This window comes from Dama dama, chromosome 12, assembly GCF_033118175.1.
Source record: "Dama dama isolate Ldn47 chromosome 12, ASM3311817v1, whole genome shotgun sequence".
NCBI lineage: Eukaryota > Metazoa > Chordata > Mammalia > Artiodactyla > Cervidae > Dama > Dama dama.
This window is the reverse complement of record NC_083692.1, coordinates 37,871,606-37,880,049: the sequence shown is the minus strand read 5'-3', so window position 1 is coordinate 37,880,049 and position 8,444 is coordinate 37,871,606. Positions and strand designations below refer to the sequence as shown.

The 8,444-nt window shown below is 40.9% G+C and overlaps 1 long non-coding RNA gene across 1 annotated transcript in view; it reads right to left on the bottom strand.

Annotated features, from left to right (window-relative positions):
* Positions 1-6,984: 6,984 nt before the first annotated feature.
* LOC133066219 (uncharacterized) overlaps positions 6,985-8,444 on the bottom strand; it is a 29,721-nt gene continuing 28,261 nt past the window's right edge. The window contains exons 2-3 of the long non-coding RNA XR_009695104.1: positions 8,019-8,174; positions 6,985-7,205 (exon numbers count right to left, since the gene is read on the bottom strand). This is a non-coding gene — a long non-coding RNA (uncharacterized LOC133066219). The remainder of the gene's footprint in view (positions 7,206-8,018; positions 8,175-8,444) is intronic.

Sequence of the window (8,444 nt, the reverse complement as noted above, 5' to 3'; positions counted from 1 at the left end):
GAGAAGCCCCCACCCGCCGCAACTAGAAAAAAGCCCGTGCACAGCAATAAAGACTCAGCACAATCAAAAATAAAACAAATAAATTTTAAAAAGAAAGAAATCCTTCATTAGTTGCCCTAATAAAGACACTACATTTCACTCAGGAATCATAATTTCATTGCACAGTCATCCCTCTGTATCTCCAGGTTCGGGCATCTGTGGATTCTACCAACTGTGATCAAAAATATTTAGAAAAAAATTACAGAAAGTTTCAGAAAGTGAAACTTGAATTTTGTGCACTCTGGTGTCTGTTTACATGGTTTGTAAAGCTAAATTTTATTGGAGTATAGTTGCTTTACAATGTTGTGTTACTTTCTGTTGTGCAGAAAGGTGAGTCAGTCATACAGATACATATATGCACTCTTTTATATTTCCTTCCCAAATTCAGGTCACCACATAGCACTGAGGAGAGTTCCCTGTACTATACAGCAGGTTCTCATTGGTTATCTATTTTATAAATAGTAGGGTATATATGTCAATCCCAATCTCATCTCAGAAGTCATCCCACCCCACCTTCTCCCTTGGTAACCGTAAGTGTGTTCTCTACAACTGTGACTCTATTGCTGCTTTGCAAATAAGTTCATCTGTACCAGTTTTCTCGATTCTACATATAAGTGATATTATGCCATATTTGTTTTTCTCTTTCTAACTTATTTCACTCTGTATGACAATTTCTAGGTCCATCCACATCTCAGCAAATGGCATTATTTCATTCGTTTTTTACTGCTGACTAGATTCTATACCACTCACGGAACGCATCTTCTTTCTCCATTCCTCAGTCACTGGACGTTTAAGTTCCTTCCGTGAACTCAGTTCAGTTCAGTTCAGTTCAGTTCAGCGCTCAGTTGTGTCCCACTCTTTTTAACCCCATGAACCACAGTATGCCAGGCCTCCCTGTCCATCACCAACTCCTGGAGTCCACCCCAACTCATGTCCATTGAGTTGGTGATGCCATCCAATCATCTCATCCTCTGTCGTCCCCTTCTCCTCCTGCCTTCAATCTTGCCCAGCATCAGGGTCTTTTCAAATGAGTCAGCTCTTCCCATCAGGTGGCCAAAGTATTGGAGTTTCCGCTTCAACATCAGTCCTTCCACTGAGCACCCAGGACTGATCTCCTTTAGGATGGACTGGTTGGATCTCCTTGCAGTCCAAGGGACTCTCAAGAGTCTTCTCCAATACCACAGTTCAAAAGCATCAATTCTTCAGCGCTCAGCTTTCTTTATAGTTCAACTCTCACATCCACACATGACTACTGCAAAAACCATAGCCTTGACTAGACGGACCTTTGTTGACAAAATAATGTCTCTGCTTTTGAATATGCTGTCTAGGTTGGTCATAACTTTTCTTCCAAGGAGTAAGTGACTTTTAATTTCATGGCTGCAGTCACTATCTGCAGTAATTTTGGAGCCCAGAAAAATAAAGTCAGCCACTGTTTCTACTGTTTCCCCATCTATTTGCCATGAAGTGATAGGACCAGATGCCATGATCTTAGTTTTCTGAATGTTAAACTTCAAGTCAACTTTTTCACTCTCCTCCTTCACTTTCATCAAGAGGCTCTTTAGGTCTTCACTTTCTGTCATAAGGGTGGTATCATCTGCATATCTGAGGTTATTGATATTTCTCTCGGCAATCTTGATTCCAGCTTGTGCTTCCTCCAGCCCAGCGTTTCTCATGGTGTACTCTGCATATCAGTGAAATAAGCAGGGTGACAATATACAGCCTTGACGTACTCTTTTTCCTATTTGGAACCAGTCTGTTGTTCCACGTCCAGTTCTAACTGTTGCTTCCTGAGCTGCATACAGGTTTCTCAAGAGGCAGGTCAGGTGGTCTGGTATTCCCGTCTCTTTTGGAATTTTCCACAGTTTATTGTGATCCACATGGTCAAAGGCTTTAGCATAGTCAATAAAGCAGAAATAGATGTTTTTCTGGAACTCTCTTGCTTTTTCGATGATCCAGCAGATGTTGGCAGTTTGATCTCTGCTTCCTCTGCCTTTTCTAAAACCAGCTTGAACATCTAGAAGGTCACGGTTCCCGTATTGCTGAAGCCTGGCTTGGAGAATTTTGAGGATTACTTTACTAGCATCCTGGGCTATTGTAAATAATGCTGCAATGACACTTAGGGTACATGCATCCTTTCAAATTCCGGTTTCTCAGGATATATGACTAGGAGTAGAATTGTTGGGTCTTATGATAGCTCTATTTTTGTTTTTTTTTAAGGCACTCCCTTACTGTTCTCCATAATGGCTGTACCAAGTTACATTCCCACCAAATGTAGGAGGGTATTTACATAGCTTTAACATTTACAGCTATACACAAAGCATATACATTGTATTAGGTATTATAAGTAATCTAGAGACGTTTTAAACTATACTGGAGGATGTGTATCATTTATATGCAAACATTTTATATAATGGACTTGAGCAGCCATGGATTTGGTATCCACAGGAGTCCTGGAGCCAACCCTCTTTGGGTAGTGAGGAATCATTTTAGATTTAAATAAATAGATTCCATATGTCATATTAGCTTAATTTGAAAGCAGCTAAGGGTTTGGCTGTGGTGGCTTGGATCTTGAAGGACAAACCAACCTTTGTTTGTGAGAAAATAATAGAAGCAATCATATAAAACACACATTAGTGCATCCTAAAATTCTCAAGTGTAATTTTAGGATAAGAAGTCTCAAGCTGTAGAAGTGGACCTCTCTCCACAAAACTGATCTTTATGTAACATTAGCTTATTATTTTTTTGATGTGGCCTGGGTACTTCTTTCAACGTCAAAGGAACCACAGAGACCAGAAAATATTTGTCTCTAAAGTATTAATACATCTCTTAAGGAAGAGAATTCTCTTTCCTTCCTTTGGATTATTTTAGAAGGATGAGCGATTTATTTTTGTCACCTAGCTCCTTCTTTTTCTAAGCTCTGTCTGTACTTTGTGAATGATCCATGTCTAGTCAAAGTTCTTGGCAGATCTGCTCTGTGCCAGGAACTTCCTGGCCTCCTAAAGCCTTGCCAACAGCCAGACTGCACAGTTTGGTGGGTAGAGTTCCTGGGTCCTTGCCACTCAAAGAGCAATCTATGGACCAGCAGCACCAGCACCACCTGGAAGGTTGTTAGACATGCAGAATCTCAGGTATGAATCAGAATCTGGTTTTTAACCACCTCCCCGAGCGATTTGTATGAGCTGTCCTGCATGCTCTTGTGTGAACACCTGTTGCTTCCTTCCAGTCTAGAAGTAAGGCTGACACCAGCTGAAGGTAAAAACCTCAGGTTTAAAACAAGAAGTCTTTGGTTATTTGGGGACAGAGCATCATTAATTTTGTCTGATAGTTGTTAAACTTGGATTGGAAAAAACTTTTGAGGTCAAGTTTAACCATCATCATCACTGTGAATTTCAGTATAATGATCAGTCTTTGTAACAACATTATATTTGTGTTCAGAATATTCTGTTCAAGAAGATAAAAGCATACATCTTGGAAAGGCAGCTGGAAAAATGGGAGAAGTTTATATATTAAAAAAAAAACCCTCTTGGTGATTAAAGAAATGCATTTCAGTTATCTGGAAAGTTTACTGACGTGAATCCTCTCAGCCATGGTGAAAGTATTGGTCATTAAGTCACATCCAACTCTTTGCAACCCCATGGACTGTGGCCCGCCAGGCTCCTCTGTCCATGGGATTTCCCAGGCAAGCATACTGAAGTAGGTTGCCATTTCTTTCTCCAAGTGATCTTCCTGACCCAGGGATCAAACCTGGGTCTCCTGCATTGCAGGCAGATTCTTTGCCACCTGGACCACCAGGGTAGCCATGGTGGTATCCCCCAAAGAGGTGTTTACTACTTAAATTCATATTCTAACATCATATGCATATTTTTTAATCTGTCCAAACTTACTATCTTATACAATTATAATTTAGTTTAGCTTCCCACAAATTCAAGGAATTGCTATTATCTATTAAACCAAAGTCTCCACAAATAAAGGGAGGATAAGAGATGGATCATTGAAAAAGCAAGAGAGTTCCAGAAAAACATCTATTTCTGCTTTATTGACTATGCTAAAGCCTTTGACCATGTGGATCACAATAAACTGTGGAAAATTCCAAAAGAGACGGGAATACCAGACCACCTGACCTGCCTCTTGAGAAACCTGTATGCAGCTCAGGAAGCAACAGTTAGAACTGGACGTGGAACAACAGACTGGTTCCAAATAGGAAAAAGAGTACGTCAAGGCTGTATATTGTCACCCTGCTTATTTCACTGATATGCAGAGTACACCATGAGAAACGCTGGGCTGGAGGAAGCACAAGCTGGAATCAAGATTGCCGAGAGAAATATCAATAACCTCAGATATGCAGATGATACCACCCTTATGACAGAAAGTGAAGACCTAAAGAGCCTCTTGATGAAAGTGAAAGAGGATAGTGAAAAAGTTGGCTTAAAGCTCAACATTCAGAAAACTAAGATCATGGTATCCCATCCCATCATTTTATTGCAAATAGATAAGGAAACAGTGGCTGACTTTATTTTTCTGGGCTCCAAAATCACTGTGGATGGTGATTGCAGACATGAAATTAAAAGTCACTTACTCCTTGGAAGGAAAGTTATGACCAACCTAGACAGCACATTAAAAAGCAGAGACATTATTTTGTCAACAAAGGTCCGTCTAGTCAAGGCTATGGTTTTTGCAGTAGTCATGTGTGGATGTGAGAGTTGAACTATAAAGAAAGCTGAGCGCTGAAGAATTGATGCTTTTGAACTGTGGTATTGGAGAAGACTCTTGAGAGTCCCTTGGACTGCAAGGAGATCCAACCAGTCCATCCTAAAGGAGATCAGTCCTGGGTGTTCATTGGAGGGACTGATGTTGAAGTGGAAACTCCAATACTTTGGCCCCCTTATGCAAAGAGCTGACTCATTTGAAAAGACCCTGATGCTGGGCAAGATTGAAGGCAGGAGGAGAAGGGGACGACAGAGGATGAGATGATTGGATGACATCACCGACTCAATGGACATGGGTCTGGGTGGACTCCGGGAGTTGGTGATGGACAGGGAGGCCTGGCATGCTGTGGTTCATGGGATCGCAGAGAGTTGGACACGACTGAGGGACTGAACTGAACTGAACTGAAGAGATAAATCTCCCTAAGGAAAGAATTCCAAATACTATATGAACATAAAACCTTTCTTCCTTTCCAGGCCGGTCCTAGTGACTCACTTCCAAAGAACAGAGAATAGAAAGGAAAAATACTAACGTTACAGTGGAGATACCTAGCAAATACCCTTCTTCACCAAGTGATCATGGTTAGCCTCACCAGCGATAGCATGGGAATATCATTCACCTCTTGATACAATGTAATGAGAAGGGAATGTCACCTTGTGGTATGCTTCCCAAAACCCCATAACTCCAGTCTAGTCATGAGGACAACATAGGACCAACCCAATTGAGGGACAATCTACAAAATACTCAACCAGTACTCCTCAGAGCTGTCATGGCAGTCATAAAAAAGAGCAAAATGAAGCCATTTTCAGCAACATGGATGAATCTAGAGATCATCATACTGAGTGAAGTAAGTCAGACAGAGAAAGACAAATCTCATATGATATCACTTATATGTGGAATCCCCCCAAAAAAGGATATAAATGAACTTACTTACAAAACAGAAATAGTCTCACAGATGTAGAAAACAAACAGAGTTACCAGGGGAAAGAAGGGAACGAAAAATTGTGGGGATTGACATATATAAACTACTATATATAAAATAGGTACCTGGTAAGGACCAACTGTATAGCACAGGGAACTCTGCTCAATACCCTGTAATGGCATATATGGGAAAAGAATCTAAAAAAGAATGGATATATGTATAATTGATTCACTTTGCTATACATCTGAAACCAACACAACACTGTAAATCAACTATACTCCAATAAAAATTAAAAACAAACAAATTGTCATAGAGCAAAGACCCTTCTCTGTCACAGACCAGAGAAGCTCAAAGAAGAGATGACAACTAACCACATGTGGTATCCTGGATGGGACCCTGGTATGGAAATAGGACATTGGTGGAAAAACTGGTGAAATCTGAATTAATTCTGGTGTTCCATTTATAGGAATGCACAAGTGTTAGTCTCAGTTTTGACAAATATACACGATAATGTAAGATGACATTAGGTGAAACTGACACTGGGTGACAGATTTATGAGGACTCTGTAGTACCTTTGTAACTTTTCTATAAATCTAAAACTATAATGGAAAATAAAAATAAAATGTCCCACAAACTCATGAAAATAGTTTGAACACATTAAAGCAAGGTTTCTCTTGATCCATATCTTCCTCAAGTTTAGAGGGCAGACTTGGGCCAAACAATGACCTGTACTATCCATACTTAAAATACGTCTTGAGGCCTGTTAGCACCACGTTGTTAAACTTGGAAGTTAAAGGCTCACAGATTTGAATTCCCAGAATGTAAAATAAAAGTCCATCTTCCTAAAGCCCATTTAACTCTCACAAAGAGAACTGCACTGAGGAATGGTCTCAGCAATGTTTTTTTATTATTTTTTTTAATCGAGGATAAGTGCTTTACAATGTTGTGTCAGTTTCTGCCATACCACGACGTGAATCAGCCATAAGTATACAACTGCCCGCTCGCTTTTGAGCCGCCCTCCCGCCCCTGATCCCACCCCTCTAGGTCATCACAGAGCATTAGGTTGAGCTTTTGTGTTACACAGCAACTTCCCACCAGCTACCTGTTTTACACATGGTAATGTACATGTTTCAGTTCAGCAATGTTCGATGAATTTGGATGGGTCACTGGGCCTTTCTGAGTTGTGGTTATCCCCTCAACAAAATGAGGTTCCCCCTCGGTTCTAAAATTCTATAAATATAGCTCTCTCAACTGTGTTAAACATTGTTTAAAGTGTGGTATCAATTCTGTGGGGGAAAAATGAACATTTTGACAGGCAGTTAGTGCCATGGGCATTTATTAATTTTGGCAATCGCTGTGCTCAGTACAAGAGTTCTAGCCCTTGCCCTCCAGAAGTCTCGGTCCAGTGATAAAGCGAGATCTGTAAACAAGCGGTTCCGGGCATGTAACAAGTGGTGTAAGAGAGGCATTAACAAGGTACGCTGGTACTCAGGGTAGAACTGCTTCACTCTGCCTGTGGAGGTTCGAGAAGGCTTTGGACCTGAGAAACAAGATCACCATGAAATATTACAAGTTAACCTAACCAGAGTCAGTGAGGAGCCTGTCCTATAGTAGTACACATTTTTTTTTTAATTGGCTGTGTATGATAAGTTGAGATTGCTGGATTTTCCCTGCCATAAGTGGACTGTTAAGTCAGAAATGTGGCTGTTACAGAGCTGGGCCAGAAAAGCACATTGTCTCCTGTTGCAGACTCGCCTCTCTGTGGAATGTTGATATGCATGAAATCTGTCCCCTGGGGTGACTTAATTGCTGTCACATGAACAATATAACTTTCCAGAAAAGGCCCTGTGTTGGCTGTCATTTCCAAATCAGACCTCATTAAACATTCATACCTCTCAGATAATTTCATTTCCATCTTATGGCTGAACATTTGTGGCTCAGGCCTTGCAGTCCTCAGTCTTAGTATAGAGTTTTGCTTTTAAATTCTGAACAGCATGGTGAAAATGGAAATTTAGGAGTCCTAAGCAAAATATTAAAAACATGGCTCCTACACTGACACTAAGCTTGCAAATTCTGAAAAATTCTGTGTAGGCAGGCCTTTCTTCAGTGAGAACAGGACACAGCTGGGGGGATGTTTTGCCACTTAAATGATCCTGAGGTGGGTGGGATGAGTGCTTTCTCCTGGGATGTGGCCCAAGTCAACCTGAGAGACGGGTACAGAAAACTGGCAAATGTTACGTCTCCATCTCCCAAGACCTAGTTAGAGAAATGCCTTTCGCTGGGAGTGATAATTTGGGAAAATTCCTCACCAGCAACAAGTGAGACAGACAGGAATGGAATGGCAAGCGCAGACCTGCTGAGAGCTGGGCAAAGTGCATGGCAGACAGAAGCGCCTTCCCACACTAATCTCTTCGTCCTGCCGGATCACCACGTGTGTGGACACGAGAGGAGCAGGTGGCTGTGGGAGGCATTCTCCCAGAGCAGTGTTTCCAGTTTTCCTGGGGCAGAGCTGTGAGAGAAAACATCTGTGACAATGAGAGAGTTCTTTATAGTAAAACACAGGACCCTTTGCTTCTAAAGAAAAAAATACTGACATTTATGTTTATTTTTTTCTGATTACAAGTGTAAGAATGATTCATAGAGAAAACTGCAGAAGTTGCTGAAAATTGGAAAGAAGAACAAAAAGAACACCCATTATATATCTCTATCCAAGGATAATAACTATTGTTCACAATTTAGTGAATTTCTCCTGACACCAGTCAGAATGGCCATCATCAAA